Raw genomic sequence first — 17,630 nt, 5'->3', positions numbered from 1 at the left:
TAATATATTATATAAATTTATAAAGTGAATAAATATTCTTTTTCTCCACTTTATAATTGAATTTAGGAAAAGTGAGGCAGATTTAGGCATCTGAAATAATTTTAAAACTCTCTTGCTAAAGTTTTATGAATTACTTTGTACTAAAATGTACTATAAACAGTTTTCAGCTTGATTTATCAATTTATTGGCAATTAAATCAAAAAACCTTTAGGCAAAATCGGAAAATGACATTTAAATCCTCTGAACTGTCCCATTAATTTAATCATTGTGTTTCCTGTATTCATCGCTAGATGAAATGTGGAATAAGTGCCGATCTGGAGCTAAAAATTGGCAGATCGAAATTATTTTTTCTAACAAATCGACAGATCGTCACCGCGAATCGTTTCTGGCACAGTTATCTACACCTTGGGACCATTAATTAATTCATAATAAAGAAGTACTTCATAATTAAGCTTATAATACAAGGGATACATCATATTGAGAAACCATGTCAACTGTGTGATATATATTTTAAGAAACCCGAGAAGTCCAAGAATTGCATCGTGAGACCCAAAAAAACCAAGTTTTCGCATTGGAAAACCCAAGAAACCCAAGGATTGTATTCCAAAACCTGAGAAATCTTAAAAAAAAAAAAGCGTCACGAAGCGCGAGAAACCCAAAAACTCCATCGTGAAACGCGAGGAACTTAAGAATTGCTCAAGAATTGTATTGTAAAACCCGGGAAACTCATTTTTTGCATCACGAAAATGTGCGAAACCCAAGGTGTGCTTCTCGAAAGCCGAGCCGAAAAGCACAAGTATTTCTTCGCGAATCCTGAGGAATCCAAAAATTTTCCAAAAATAGCATCAAGAAATCTTAGAAACCCAAGGATTGCATCTCGAAACCTGAGAAACGCAAGGATTTTTTTGCGAAACCAAAGAAAACCAAGAATTGTCAAAATCTCATCACGAAAAATAATGAACACAGTTTTTCATTGCCAAGTCTAAGAAACCCGAGGATTGCATCGCGAAACGCCAGAAACCCAAGGATTGTATCACAAAATGAAACTCTAAAAATCGAACGATTGCACTCGGGAAACGCAAGGATAGCATCGGGAAACCAGAGAAACCCAAAGATTGCATCTCGAAACCTAAGAAATGCAAGGATTTCTTCGCGAAACCTGAGAAAATCAAGAATTGCCCAAAAATTGCATCGCTAAACAGCAGAAACTCAAAGATTGCATAGCGAAACGTCAGAAACCAAAGAATTGCTCAAAAATTTGCATTGCGAACACGACAAACCCAAGAATTGTTCAAAAATCTCCATTGCGAAACCCGAGGTACCCAAGTATTGCATCGCAATAGTCTGGAAACCAGAATCACTTGTCCGTAAAAATGGAAATGAGCCACCCCTTATTATAACGACAATTTTAATAAGTAATTTATTTGTAAATAGGTAAGCTGATATTTGTGCATTGTATCTTAAGTGCAATTAGTTTCCCTTGGGCATTGGCTATTTAAAAATATATAGTAAACTTTCCCTTTCTAGGTTCCACAACATTGCGTAGTAATAGGTAATCTTTTGGTTTTAGAATTCTGGAAAAACTAGTATATCCCTGTATTTAATTATTTCTTCTAACTAACAGATGTATTTATCTGAGCTCATTTGCATCGGGTAATACCAAATTGAAATTCCAACTCAAAACGCCATCATTAGGATAATTTATAACTTATAATATAGCCTACAAAAATATCTCCAAATTCGAAACGGTTTGATTAATGTAATTATTTTTGATTAATGTAATAGTTTTCTTTCACCAATCTTTCTGTCATTTAACTGATGTCCCTATTTTTTTTATATTTCCTGTATCGATCTTTATTAATTTTCAACAGCCTAGAAAAGGGAAGAATTATAAGGGTTTTAGACTAGAAATTTAGCCGGTAAAATCCAATCTTATATAAAAATATTCTGGAAAGTCTTACTTATTAAGCAGTTAAAGAAGTTAACTTGGCTAAATTTTGGGTTTAATAACCGTATTCTGGGCTTCATGTCTCATAGGACTAAGGGCAGAATCACATTGACAGTAAAATGCTCGATATATTTCGTTAATTTACGCTTTTTCATTTCAATTCTTATGCAAAATTTTCCATTACCGTATTACCTTATCGACCTTATCTCATACTCGGTGGCACTAGATGAAAATAATTCAAGAAAATTGAAAAAAAATAAAACGAAAATTCGATAAACGTTGAGGAAAAAAACACCATGAGAAATTAATCGTAACACTTTTTTTTTGTTCACCGTTTCTTGCATTTTCGTTTTATTTCTTCAATTTTCTTTTAATATTTCCATCTAGTGCCACGAAATATGAGATAAGGTAATACGGTAATGGAAAATTTGCATAAGAATTGCAATGAAAATGCGTAAATTAACGAAATACGGTGAGGCTACGGGGAGCATTTTATTGTCAATGTGATTGTACCCTAAAGGAGATTAATAAACTGGATTAAGTGCTACTACTTAACTTGATAAAGTAAGTAGTACTTTAGTAGTTAAGTACTACTTAACTTGATACTTATTAACTTGATAAAGTGCTAATACAGGATGTTACAGAGAAAAATCTCTTGAATACTTTATGACTTGTGATAGATCTTAAAACACCGGGCTACAGATGAATTAAAAATTGATTATAGATTTAAAAAAAAAATCTATAATCTCTTTTTGTAAATTTAGCTGGAATTTTTAATTTAATAAGAAACTACTGTCTTTATGGCGAAATGACTTAGGGGAAAGTGCCCATGCTTTGCAAGGTCCCAAGCTTTATACTGACTAAATTTTGTTAATTAATTAATTTTATTTTTTTTATTTAGAAACATAGGAAAAATTAAATCATTATGAAGCTTGAGACCAAGCAACGTATCGGTAGTTTCCCCTATACTGTCATTTAAAGTCTAATGGTGGCGCTGGACTATTAAATTGAAAGTAGTGTTGCCCGATACAAACAATTTGAAATAACGCCATCTGACTATTAACAATAAAAACTAATTTACACTTTTAAGATCTTAACTCTTCTTCAATTTTGTCGCTTCTGCAAATTGTGCGCCCAGATCTCACTCCCCTGGATTCAGTACTGATCCCTTGTCTTTAAGCCTGTTAGAACATGGTAGCTTTTAACTCTTCTCTCCATGAATGTTGATGGCATTTTCTCCCACATCTCGAGTGACTACGAACATATGTTGCTCTCAGGCTGCGAGTGTTTAATTTCTTTGGTGGAAAACAAGGGAAAACGATTTAACAATTGTGATATGAAAATGACACGAATGGGAGTGGATATTCGAGTTGATGACTGAGCTGATGTAACAGGAAAACGCAATTTTCCCCAATGACATTTTCCACCCCCTCAATATTGCTTCTTCACATGCAAACCCTAACCCCTTGGAGGTACTATCCTCCCCTTACCGCCACCTCCCAAAAAGAAAATGGTGTGAAAACCCCCAAACCCGGAAAATACAAAAAAAAGTCGCTAAGGAAAATTGCCTCAATTTTCTCCGGAATGCCTTGTGCATCCACTTTCTTCGGTAGAATGACTCGCTTTTCCACTTGAAGGTGTAAAATATAATCTTATGTGTGACACTTTGGGTTGACTCCAATGGCTCACAATGAAAGTGTAAAGGTGTTCTGACATTCTCATGATCATCTCCTTATAGAGTTGAGAATCTCAAGAGATTTCCTTCCACTCCCATGCCTCTTTTCCTACTTCTTTTTTTTTTCTTCCTTCACAGCCAAAAAAAAAGTCATCGACACACCCAGTATCCTAAACCTACATCCTATTTTGTGATGGAGGCTTATTTCAATTTTATCCCACTTACAGGTGCGGAATAGAAAATTTATAAAAAGAAAAAAAAGTTAAGGAGTGAATGAAAAATTCAAGATATAACCCCCCAGCAACAACAATAAGAGGCTTTTTCTATTCACTTGGATTTACATTGATTCTTATTAAATTTGTGAAATTCAAATATTCAGGCAGAAAAAAGCTTCTGCTTTCTTGTACCGGATGTTTTTACTTCAATTATTTTCGTTTTGTAATTAAGGTTCTAGAGTGGAATTTTGTTATTCTTAGCTCAAGACTCAGGATCATCATCCTAAAGAGGTACTTGACTATCTCTTAAGAAATATTTACAATGAGGGATTTGTTCAGCAAATCTCAATTGATAAAAATCGAATACCTTCAATGAAAAAAGATCCCCTGTGACCCAGAGCATTTTCGAAAATAGGGTACTTGTATCACGGAACAAGTTCCCTGCTACTTAACCCATAGAGTGAACAAATGAAAAAGCTATGAATAGTATAATAATTGTAATAAATTTGATACTAAAAGATCGCAGGAATACTTCTATTAACTTTTCTTGAAACTTTCTTTGTAATACCCAACCCAGTTGTGCTTTTCCTGTTATTAATCGAAAACTTGTACCACAAAAGCTGAGATTGGAAAAGAATCCAAGCTAAGTATTCCTAACACTAAATCACAACATATAGTCTTACTGTCTTACTCAGAAAAATTATATTCTCATGATATTTTCTAAATTTGAGCACATTTACACGGGATTTTAGCTTTCGGGATTTTGACGTTCGAGATTTCGGCTTTCGGGATTTTAACTTTTCAGGATTTTGGCCTTTTGGGATTTTGTCTTTTCGAGATTTTGACCGATTCAATTTTCCACTTTCACTAGGAGAAATTTCTTTAAAAAATGCATTTTTAAAAAAAATAAAAAGGCATATTTTTACGAAAATTGCTTCTAGTGTGTAAACACCATTAGGGATTTTGACTTTCCAGATTTTGGTAATCGGGATTTTGATTTTCGAATTTACAGCGTTAGCAATTTTGACTTTTAGGGATTTTGATACATTCTGAATTTTAGCTTATACCGGGTTTTGGAAATTTTGAGATTTTGACTGGTTCGGATTTCGAATTTCAGGATTTTGGCAATAAGGATTTTAATTTTCGGGATTATAGCGTTAGGGATTTTGACTTTCGGGATTATAGCTTACGAGATTTTAGCAACCGTGATTTTGGTTTTCAAGATTATATCATTCGCAATTTTGGCTTTTAAGGTTTTGGATCCATTTTGAATTTTGGCCTTTTGGGGAATTAAGCCTTTTCAACATTTCGAAATTTTCTCTTTTCAAGATTTTGATATTCGGGATTTTGACTTTCGGAATTTTGACTTTGGGGACTATGGCTTTTGGGGGTATTGTTTTCGGAATATTGGTTCTAGGGGGTTTTGACCCAATTTGTATTTTGGCTCATTCTGGATTTTGACTTTTCAGGATATTGACTCATTCGGGTTACGTCTTTCGGGATTTTGGCTGTTGGGATTTTGGCTTTCTCGAAATTTTGACAGATTCCCTTCTGTCCCATTTAAATTCCCCTCATAATCACTGAGTACGTGTTTTAGCAGTCACTTAATGCGATATTTCATAAATTTTCGCAACTTTCTGTGAAAATTTAGTTTGAAAATTCGAATTTTAGTTTGATTTCTTCAAGAAATAAATGATATTTTCCGCACATAGAAAGTTATTTAGCTTTTAGTCGAAACACTTTTAGAGAATCAAACTCCGCCTGTGTACATTGTATGGTTGAGGGAAAATAGCAAGAAATTATTTAAAGTATATTTAAATCTTTAATCATATCAGAAAACGCTGTCAAACAAAAATTTTAATAGAATCAAATATTTAATTTTGTGTGAAAATAAATATTTAATTCTATTTCTAAGTAATGTTTGTTTGAAATGTGTAAATCTCTAAAGAAAAATTAAAGCTGTACGATTAATTTCTCTTACAGTCTTTTTTTGCTCACCGTTTATTGCATTTTCGTTTTATTTCTTCAATTTTCTTATATTATTTTCACCTAGTGCCACCGAGTATGAGATAAGGTAAGACGGTAATGCAAAATTAGCGTAAGAATTGCAATGAAAATGCGTAAATTAACGAAATACGATGAGGCTTTGACTGTGACGGTGAGCATTTTACTGTCAATGTAATTCTGCCCTTAGTCGAAAGCTCTGGAAAAAGTTGATGCATTTTCTCTGAATGATTTTGCACTTCCGACAATTTCCGGACCCCCATTGATATATTTAGTTTCAACCCTTTCAATATCCTTCAATTTTATGAAGAGGACTGCATCTGACCATGAAACAATAGTTGAGGTCTATGAAGTTCATAAGGTCCCAAAAGATACTGTTACCTATAAAATTTGAATAATACTTTTACAGCATGTGTTCTAATTTCTATTAAAGTTTTTAAACTCTTAACGGTGGATCCTACGATCTTTTAAGGCTCTATTTCTTTTTTTTCTTAAAGAATTATTTTGGAAAAGAGTCATATCGTTACACGTAATCCTTTCTACGGAATTAAAGAACATTCAAGCATATTTAAGGAAGGTCTGGAAAATTAGAAAGAAAATGAAGAGACTGGGATGTGCTCATGAGAGCCAGCTTCTTACTCTCAAATTTAAACTTAAATTAAAAATTAAAAATTAAATTTTTTCTCCAAAGCTTTCTATAATTCCCTTATTGACTTATTCTCAACATGAATTTGAATTGATTTTTTAAGGAAATGTGTGATTTAAGACTAGTTATATTTAGTTTTCGAACCCTGAAAGCCTTGAAAGCCTTCCCCTATACGGGCTGCATACCTAAGGCTTAGCCATATGGCTTAATTGCTCTAAATCCAAGGGCCCATCAAGCCTAATAAAAAGTGAAGCTATTTTTCACTTTTCCTTGTAAAAATTTTGCAGATATTGCACCACGACTTAATCAAATTTGATCATAGTTCTTGCATTATTTTGGCGAATATTATGAAATATGTATTTTCAGATAGCTTTTATTGCACGATTTTGAAATATATCAAACTGATAAATCAATTCTCTTTAGGAAAAAATTTGCCAATAGTCTTCAAGGCCTCTATGCAAAAATGTATGGAAAAATGGGATGTCGATAGGCCCTCTCTAATTCCTTATCAATAACAATTTTTTGGAAAAATTTAAATTAGGATTGAATTATTAAAGATAATTAACCTATTAGGCTCTCAAAAAGCTATAAAATTGCTCGCTATTTAGAAATTAGAGACCTTCGGGAACTGGGCTAAACCTCTAGTCTGAAGACCGTTTTACCAATTACTACAAAATGAGCCTAGTCCAATCTCTGGTGCAAGTATGACCCAGTTTCTACACATTTTTTTTCTCAATCTGCTTTGGAAATATATTGGGGAAAATTTAGCATAATATTTGTTCTGACAATTTTGATTTTTAATATAAAAAATTATATTATTTTAAAAATAATGGCTTTGGTGAAAAACCAACAGTTTTATCAGGCTTTCATATATTTAGAAGCTAAATTTTGCATATTCAGTTCGTTCAAATAAATTTTACTAAACTAAATTTATTAAGATGAATGAAAATGAAAATTTCCATATGAATATATTCCTGAAATATGCTTTCCAGATAGAATTTTTAATTCAAATTTGATTGGTTTAATTTTCGAATTGACTTATTTCAGCATAAAATTGGTTTTTCATACTTTATTTGATTCCAATTTTCTTCTAAGCATATAAATTCAAAGTAAATAGAATTCAGCTAAAATAAATTCAACATTCGGCACTAGTCCAAAATTTTTAAATTTATGGAATTCTATTAAATTCAAATGAGCCTCGAATTGGATCTGTTATGGGAGGCTAAATATTTTGAAGGATTTGATCATACAGCAGATTTCTCATGTGCTTCAGTTTTTTTTGCCTTTCTGAATGGGTGTATCGGGAAGAGTCTTTCCGGGACAGAGATTTTCCACCATGGAGAAAGGGCATGATGTAATTTTTGGCAAACGAAAAGGGATATAGATGTGGGTGGATTAAAGGATGGGTGGAAATGTATAAATTTGGAACAAATTCAGAATCTTTTCTCTGGGTACAATAACATAACACGAGATGTTTCTGGGAGGGCAAAGGGCAAAGAAAAGATATTCAATGAAATTTTCATGGCAACGAAACAGGAAGGAGTATTGGTATTGTGAAAAGTCATGGTGACTGCGTGAATCAGAGCAAGAGAATTGTAAGAACTTCACAAGTGAAAATTCATTATGTCTAAATGTTCAATAGTCTTTTCCCTTTGAAACGGAAAATCTCTCAGGGGGTTGGTTTGTGGGGGGTTTTTTGATGGCTAAAAGTGCGCGGGACAATTCGCAAAAATGATTTATGATGAAAATGAATGGACAAACTGCAAAAGAAAACTCATATAGAAATTTAGGTCATTTTCTTTTCATGCGTTCTCTGGGTAGCCCCCCCAAAATCGCTCTCCCTGGAAAAGGATCCATCCTCCCTCGTTTCGCACAGTGAAAGAAAAAAGATGATAAATCACAGACTTTTCACCATATATCCAACAAATCCAGTGGCTTTCTTTTCCTCTTGTTCTTGCCATATCTCTATTATTTTACTCGAAATATTTTTCAATTAAATAAAATTGAACACGTGAAAGAGAAACCACATACTTCCCCTTGTTTCAGCCAGAAAGACAATTCCGGGGAAACATGAAGCAGGGAAATTTTGCAAAAAAAGAATAAAACCACATGAAAAATCAATATTTAATTAAAACTTCAAAGATGTATCCCTTCGTGCCGCAACGAAGCTTTGACCCCAAAAAATGGAGAAAACTTTTCACATCGGCCTCCTCCCCACGACGAGATGAAAGATTGAGATTTAGATTTAACTTAACATTTTAATTAGTTACATTCAAAATTAATCATCGAGGGGTTTGCGATTCTCAGGATCAGAGATACTCTCAATGGGTGGTGTACTTTTTTTCCCCTGAGGAGTTGGGCAAAGTGAAATTCATTTTTTTCTCACACTCTGCCCCAATGTAATTCCCATCTCGGAGGATAATACATTGTGATGATAATAGCAAGCATTTTGCTTTTGAGGAAATTGTCCGGTGAATTAAATTCAGGGAAGGTATTTTGTAAATCCTCCAGTGGATTTGGTTGTACACTTCAAGGAGATTCATGTTTCTATTTCTCACCACTATTTTGATTAAATTAGAAATGTAAATTTAGCAACTGGGATATGGTTGCTAAAGAAAATTTATAGCTTTAGGGTGCCATAAAAAGGTGAATTTATGGAAAATCTGTTTCAGGTAATTTTTTTAAATATGTTTTGCTATAAGAAAAGAATTTTTCACTTTTGTACTATAATTCATGTGAGCAACGCATTGCAAGTATAATACGGCCTTCGGACCTAAGGATTAGCCAAATGGTTTAAGTTCTCTAACTGGTTGTTGGTCAAGGTTATTGGGAAAATTTTGATTAACGTTTAAATATTGAAAGCAAATGATCAATGAGATTTTCAAAAAACCAGGAAAAGTTATTGCTATTTAGGATTTTGAAACCTTCGGGAACAAGGCTTAGCGTTTAGTCTGAAGACCGCTTAAGAGAGTGCAATACATCATTCGCCAGTTTTTGAAGATATACATGTGATCTGCTGGAAGAGCTCTCCCTTAGGGCCTAAATGTACTCAGGCTGATCCTCGAGAATATTTAGCTTATAAAATTTGGCAGTAGTGAAGACTGGGGCAAAAAGTCATAAATCGAAAAAATCAAAATTCAATATCTTCCAAGGTAAAAAACAGATAGCGGCACAAATTTTTTTCTATAGATAGGCTCCATAGACCTTCTTCAATGTCGTGTTCAAATTCGAACAAGGAATTTAGAAAATAAAAAAGATCGAAATTTTTAGCCCTATTTATGAAATATTTCCCTGGCAGAAGATAACAATTATTACCTACTTATTTTACAAAACTTATGCACTGGTGAATCTTTTCTAAATAATTTGGATTTTTTGAATACGAATCCGCTATCTATTTTAGAATTTCACAAAAGTTCTTTTCTCAAGAAATCCTTTTATTAAAAATGGCCACTTGGGGTAAAAAGTAATAAAAGGTATAGAGCAAAAAGTAAGAAAAAAGCGAAGCAATTTCTGATGTATCACGGCGAAAAGAAACGTCATTACCACGTCTCGGCGCTTGTTGTTTGCATTGGTCAAACGATTTGCAGTCTTTTGTGTGTTTTTTCTAAAATAGCTTGAAAAGCGCTTTTCTCGTTTTCTAACTTTTCTCGCAGCGAAAACAGTGTTTTACAAAGGTGTAGATGAATAAATTTTCTATGAAAATATGTCCTCTAGGTATTTTTTCAAATTTACGGAAGCTCGTAATGAAGCGAATCAAAATATGATAATACCCCATATATGGTATTATTTGCCCCAGCATTTTTGAGAATGGTCACAAAATCACCTTTTAGAAATTGGCTCGATAAACGTATTTCCTTACAAAATAGAGCAAAATGACTTTCACAAAGTTGTAGAGTGATAAAATTCCTATAAAACTGCACTAATTAGAAATTTTTGAAGCGCTCGAGTAGCTTGTAAAAAATAAAATATCCGTTTTGTGACTTTTTGCCCCAGTTCCCCTACGAATTTGAAGGCCTTATTAAATAACATTTCTTATAGTAAGAATTGTTCGTCCGATCAAACTTAGCGATTTCTTTAAAATAAAATTTGAAATTCAGAAAAATATGTTAAAAATCTAATTTAGGAACATACTCTAAATAAATATGTTGATCCACAAATCTGGTTTAACGACTCATTAATTAAGAACACAACAGATACTTAGACAGGCTTGAGACTCGAGAATTACCTCAAGGTAAAATAATTTCTAAAAAATATCTTGATAAATAATTTAGAGCATATAAACCGTATAGAGATAAATCTTTGGCCTTGAAACTGATTAGCCATATGATTTAGCTTCCGTTTTTCTCACTTTTCCAGCAGATAAGAATTTTAGAAAACTTTCTATTATAAAATTTGTCTTAGAGAGGATACTTGATGTATTAAATTTTTAAAAATCACTGCTATCGCTTGTTCTATAGAAGTTTGATAAAATCGGGAATAGAGTTATATATCCAGTCTGAAATTTAGTGGTTTTGAGACTAAAGCTTCAGCCTTGTTTCCGAAGGTTCCAAATTTTAAATAGGAATCAATTTTATTGGTTTTCCAAAATTCAATAGATCATTTAACTTTATAAATCCAATTCTAAGTTAATTTTTTTCAAAAAATCTTGAATGGAAAGTAATTAGGGGGAACTGGGGCAGTAGTAATCTGGGGTAGTTGTAAACACTGTGATTTTTTTCATTAATTTTAAGACTCCAGAGGATAAAACCCATAAGCATGCATAGATACCATGGGGATGTATGTCCACAGAAGAATTGGTCAATAAAATCCTAATACTTTAAAAATAAAAATCATTTTTCCCGAAAATGTTGATATTTCAATTATTTTGGTCATTTGGATTTCCACCTGGAAATTAAAAACTGTGTAAAATAATCGAAATGTAGCAATACCAGTTCTTTCCTACATCTTTTAGGATTATATTTATGGATTTACTAGACAAATTGAGATTCTCATTATTTCAAAAGAATTAATAATTGGTCAGAAAACAGCATTTGGGGTAGATGTAACCAGGCAATTTCAATTTCACAAAATGAGTAGGTAAAAGAGCGGGAAGTTGACCTTCATGCGAAATATCTATAATTCATAGATTACGAAAAAAATTGGTGACGCTGTGTTCAATAAAAAGTCCCATGATGTCAAAATATGGGGAAAATCCATTGAAAAATGTCTTTGATATGCATGCTTTTAGTTTTTTTGCTATTTTAATTATTCTTTGTAAAAAGTGTCATGATTTTTTGAAAAATATACAGTCTTTATATATCTCTTAAGTAATTAAAATAATCGAAAGTGGTGCAAAGTTAATTTCAAGGGTGGGAAAAAAGGTGTTTACTTCCTCCCCAGAAAGTGGTTACTTCTACCCCAGGTATTTTGTGAAAAGAGAAAAATGCACAGTGACACAAATTTTATTTTTATGGAAAACTCAATTGTTTTCCAGCATCCGCATTACCCTCGACGAATTGCCTATACCCAAGGGTAAAACATGAGCTAAGAAATATTTTCCAAAAAATCACGGTGTCCTTGGAAAATCACCTCAAATTCGCATCTATCGAAAATGGTTACATGTGCCCCAGTCTCCCCTATTGTAGGTAAACCATATGGGAAAGCTTTAGGTCTGAAGCCCATGTAAGAAGCCCGTAATGGTTTAGTGCCCATAATTATCTTATGCGGACTTTCCACCTTGTTTATTCGAGTAGTTTCAGTGCTGTAATATCTCAATAAGCAAAATTTTTACTAAAATGGGAACTTATGATTTGTAGGGTAAGATGAGGTAATTCTGAATCATACCTATTTTGGAATTTTGCGATTTTCTTAACCTTTTAGATAGTCAAAGAGAAAAAGAAAATCATGAAGAAGTAGAAGACTTTACATTCTAAAGTACTTCAATGTTCTTTTTTCCTTTTACCATCTAAAACCGTAAGGAAATCTCGAAATTCCAAATTAGATATGATTACAAATTACTCCATCTTAACCTAAGTAATTATAATTGATCAAATAGATCAATCATTCGGCAACTGATCTGAAATATTTGTCTGAAAACCACTTCATAGTTTTGATATTGAACATTGAACGCGATTTCTACTTTGCAATTAAATTAAATATAGGAAATTTAAATACGGATGGCAACTTTTCCAATAAACCAAAATATCAGGGGAAACCTCCTTAAGGCGGTCTTCAGACTAAACGTTTTGCTCATTTTCCAAAGGTCTCAAAATTATAAATAGTGAGCAGTTTTTTCCAGAAAATCGTGATTAATAGAATATTGGAGCAGTTAAGCCATATGGCTAAGCCTTATGTATGAATCCCGTATAACATAGAGCTTCCGTAACATAGAAAATTCCTCGAAGTGAAAAGCTTTCGAACTTCGCATTTTTCGCACACGTTGTGGCTTCGAACACTTCATATTTTCATTCCTTTAATTCCAATATTCCTATAATAAATATGATATATATATATATATTTTTTTTTTTTAGGAAATGTGTGACTTAAGACTAACTATTAAAATTATATTGCCAAAGGTAGGTCAGGTAAGTCTATTTAATAAAAATCTTACTTTTTAACTGAGATTCTTTAGAATTACTTTAAGTGTCTTCTTGTAAAATTATTGTAAAATATCCTATGTTTATTATACTATTCCAAATTTCTATATATTTTTAATTGGTGTGCTAAATCTACTTCTAAAGATTGGTCTTTGCGCCCGTAAGGCAAGGCTATTTTTTCTCTTTTCGTATTAGACCTGAAGTTTTTTTTATTTCTTTTCTCTTGTCAAAAGTAAAAATCAAAGGCCTTTAAATTAAGTATAAATCCTGCATTAACTTTGCTTCACAGACGCAATGTAGGCAAAACCTTTTTCACCATTTCTTGATATTCAGGTGGATATAGCTCTGATGCTACTAAAATGATTTTTATCATCTCTACTACGGGCTTCAGACCTAAGGCTTATCCATATAGCTTTACTACTATAATTTCTTATCTGAAAATCCATCTATTTCTAATCTGTTTTTTTTTTAAATTAAATTCAGGATTGTATTATTAAAGATAAATGACCTATTAGGTTTTCAAAAAGCAATAAAATTGCTCGGATATCAAAGCATTACGAGAGTAGGATGGATATCTCAAATGAGGTTGTTTGCCGAACGGACATAGGGTAAATTGGTACAAGTTGGACAGGGTTTTTTTTCAATAAAATTAGTACTTCATTTTTATTTTTATATTTTTAATGTTTTATTTTTATAATTTGGTTCCTTGTTCTTTAAAAAAATTTAGTACTGTAGGGTAACGTGTGGTATTTCGGGACACTTTTTAGCACTTTCAAGTTTCAAACAGCTTGACAACTTCTCAAATAATTTTTTTTCTTTGCTGATACAAATATTTATGTCCCTTATGCTATCCAGAATAAAACTCTTATCGAAAAATGTTGAAAAATGCATAATTTTTTGTAAAAAATAGCAAAAAAATGTAAAAAAGTAATATTGGTACATTTCGGAACAGTTGGGTATTTCGGGACAGACAAAAGTCGCTATTATGCAATTAAATTTCACCGAGCCTGATTATTTACCTTTAAGTAGAAGTTCTAAACTTCACTCTTTCATAAAAATTTTGTTTAAATTTCACTTCTAAAGTGACTTAAATCGAAAAAAACTAAGCACTGTTTGTGTTGACATCTGCAAAATTGACCACACTGAAGGTCTTGTAAAAAGTGAAATGTGACATTCACAATTCACGCGTATTTCACGCTTTAAATTAAATAAAATATCAGAAGTTTTTTTGTTTATCTGATACGTAATGAGCTTAAAATTTCGTATAGAACTTAAAAATAATAAGAAAACAAATATTTAGAGGATTTTTGATGTGTCCCAAAATACCCATATTATGTCCCAAAAAGCACCTTGTCCAGAATCAGAAATACCATACATTTATTTATCAAGAAAAAATCCCTGTCCAACTTGTACCGGCGAATTTTCTAACTTGTAACACTATGTCCAACTTGTAGCACTTTACCCTAAGCCCAAGTGTAGAAGTTATAGAAATTACACACTTTAGAAGTTATAATATAATGGAAGTTAGTCAAACCGACACCAGAGGCGCTGTGGTTTCTACATACTTACGACTTAAGCCGAGAGGCGGCTTAATGTAATTATAATCAAAATAATGATTTGAATCCAATAGGGATAAAAAAAAGTCTGTGATCCCGACTAACTAAGCAGTTTTTCGGCTTAAGACGAGAGACGGATTAGTCAAAAACTGTTAAGCCGTCTCACAGTTTAAGTAACCAAACACGGGGTAGCACCAAACACTGCAATTTTTTAATAGGATATTCGACTTCAGAGGCCAAGACTTATAGAAATTTTTAGGCATTATAGGGATGCTTGTCCACTGAAGAAATGGTCGAGAGAGTCTAAGTAGTTTAGAAATAAAAATTAGTGTTTGGTGCTACCCCGTGTTTGGTGGTGCCCCAGTTTCCCCTAGGTCTAAGATCCCATTTTCCCTTTTGATTATTGTAGAGAATTTTATCAAATTCCTCTCGTTAAATGTATAACTTTAACGACAAATATCTTTGAGACATCGATATTTGGGTTCAAATTTGCAACTTGAGTAAAGAGGATCAACAAATCCCTAACTGTATCACCCCTTGTTATCACGCTATGATGAACATAAGACGAAACACAAGCTAGCTCTTTGTGCAAATTCCACGAAGCATGAGGGGGCCCTTTAGGAAAATATTGAGCCAAAAGAAATCCATTTTCATGAGCTTTGTTTGCAAATTGGGTTGACTTGTGATGCATTGAATTAGAATATTTTGTTCATGGTATGCACATTTTGTGGGAAACTGCAGCAGCTTTTTGGACATAGTACAGTCATAAATTTCACTCTGTTGGAGTTCCATTGATAGTCCAGGAATGAGATGAAAGATAGGGGGGAGCAAAAGGTGAGCTTGCAAATGTCCTACAGTATAAATTCCTGGGAATTTTTCCAGCTTTTTTTTTCAATTGCAAAAATGCCAGTCTTTTTTTGGAAATTCATCCAATTTGGTGCATTTTGTCTTGGTGTTTGTGGTTGGTTAGGGTGGTCAGGGTAAAAATGGAATAAAAGAAGTAAAAGAGATGGGATGATGCGCAAATTTTTATTTTGAGCGTTCAAAGCTCAATTTCATCCCCAAAAGGATATAAATGTGGCATTCCATTTGAATATCTACGTTATTTAATTCCATGTTTAATTTAGTGAAATTGTGGTTGGACTTTGTGTATGTGTTTTAGGTGAATTTAACAGCCCACTCATTGTGGGGTTAGGGTGAGATACCTTTTGAAGAACAAGGAACATTTTCCATGGGAAAAATATGGGTTTGTGCTGGAGATATTTGCACCAAGAGTTATTTGCTAATCCAACCCACACAATTAGGGAAGAATTCTCCTTGAGACATGAAGTTTTTAGTGGTGATTTTCACCATCTAAAAGAGAATTTCCACACAGAAGGGAAAAGGTAAATTTACTGAGTTTGGTCTCTCTGGGAAGATGGTACAAATTTTCACGGTTTCTTTTTTTTTTTTCAAATAAATCTCAAAGAAATTACATAGCACTTGGTAGCACATTCAACATTGAGCCACTTTTTTTCAATTTTGGAGAACTTCTGACGAAGGATGCTTAATCCACAAGTTTTCCTTCACGTAAATTTATTCTAAGTACAGCTTAATCCTTTATTTGGCTTTCAAAAAAGCCCCACATTTTGCACTATTTTTCACCTTTTTCTTTGCATTTCTTTTTGCATCTGAACACTTGCACTAACAATTCTGGTCACCTGCTACAGAGAGAGTCAATTAACTCAGGTGTTCACCCCAAGAGTTACACGTGAAACCCTTCCTCACTGTTACTGTCCCGAGGTGGATCAACTTTGCCTGCAGACTTGTACTCGATGGCATGGAACAGATGCCAATCATGAGCTACCCGAAAAAGCATTCCAATCATCCAAACGGCCGGAGCTAAACTAACCATGAGCTTCTCTCGATGCCAGCCCAAAAGCTTCCACGGGAAAGCCATCGTGCGGATGCTGTGACTTTCTCCCTCTCATGCTACCCCCTAATTTTCCAGCAACCACCCTTGGCTTTTCCCAGAGACAAATACACTCATCAAAACATGACCCACTGAGCGCCAAGGTGAATCATGGGGAAAGCTCTTGCTCTCTCCCTGGAAAAAAAGCTCATGCGCAAGAACCACTGGAAAAACCCCTCGATATTCGATTAAACAATTTTTGAAATTTCTCACCATCCCACCTGAGGGAAAAAAAACACCTCTCCCAATCATTTTTCCATCGCTATAGACATTTATATTATCCTCCCCTTCCCCACAATCCAACCATTATGGACTGAAAAATTCACCCATTCCCTGAGGTGAGATTTTTATCAACAAACATCCACACGTTATCACGCGATCTTATAAATTGAACACTTACACAATTACAAGAACAGATTTTCCCAGTTAATACCCAGAAAGTACAGGTGCGGAATTTTAGGGGAATTTTATCGATTATGCCAATGATACTTGCAGATTATTTCCATAAGCTTTCCCCATATCAATTTAATCTCACAAAAGCTATCATGAGAGCTTACAAGCTAAAGTACTCCTTACAATATCGTCAAATGTAGCTATTTGACTTTATTATTAACATTACTAAAAGAAATCCCATGTAGCAAAGTCTTTTCTGAGTACCGTGAGAACCTTATCAGGAAAACATTATCACTTATACACTGACTTTTACGAGCTTAATTCATAGAATATGCTGAATATTCGTTCATATTACATCAGGTCACAAGATTAGATCTTATAACCTAAAATTTACCTCATTACGACGTAGGGGGAAGTGGTGCACCTTTGAAAGTGAGGCACCTTTGAAATTGGAATTTTTCACCTATTTTTAAATAAAATTGAACCTTATCGTGATATAATTTAACTGCACAAACAGATTGAGAAGTTAAATTGAATTACGATATGGCTCAGTTCCACTTAAACATAGGAGAAAAATCTCAATTTCAAAAGTACCCCATTTCCCTCTAATTAAACTAAGAAAAAATAGAAAGAATTTCTAATTTCAATAAGACTAGGGTAAGGGCTC

General features: G+C 33.3%; 1 protein-coding gene across 3 annotated transcripts in view; it reads right to left on the bottom strand.

Moving 5' to 3' along the window:
• The window catches only part of LOC129806222 (uncharacterized), an 88,385-nt gene extending 71,878 nt beyond the window's left edge, over positions 1-16,507 (bottom strand). Inside the window, exon 1 of one of the 3 annotated variants that reach the window (XM_055854646.1) lies at positions 16,095-16,507. The gene's annotated coding sequence lies outside the window, so the exon portion shown is untranslated. The other 2 variants (XM_055854647.1, XM_055854648.1) reach the window with 2 other exon arrangements.
• Between the last annotated feature and the right edge of the window lie 1,123 nt (positions 16,508-17,630).

Source organism: Phlebotomus papatasi, chromosome 3 (genome assembly GCF_024763615.1).
Source record: "Phlebotomus papatasi isolate M1 chromosome 3, Ppap_2.1, whole genome shotgun sequence".
Taxonomy (NCBI): Eukaryota; Metazoa; Arthropoda; class Insecta; order Diptera; family Psychodidae; genus Phlebotomus; species Phlebotomus papatasi.
Note: the sequence above shows the minus strand (reverse complement) of the source record. Positions and strands in the feature narration are given on the sequence as shown.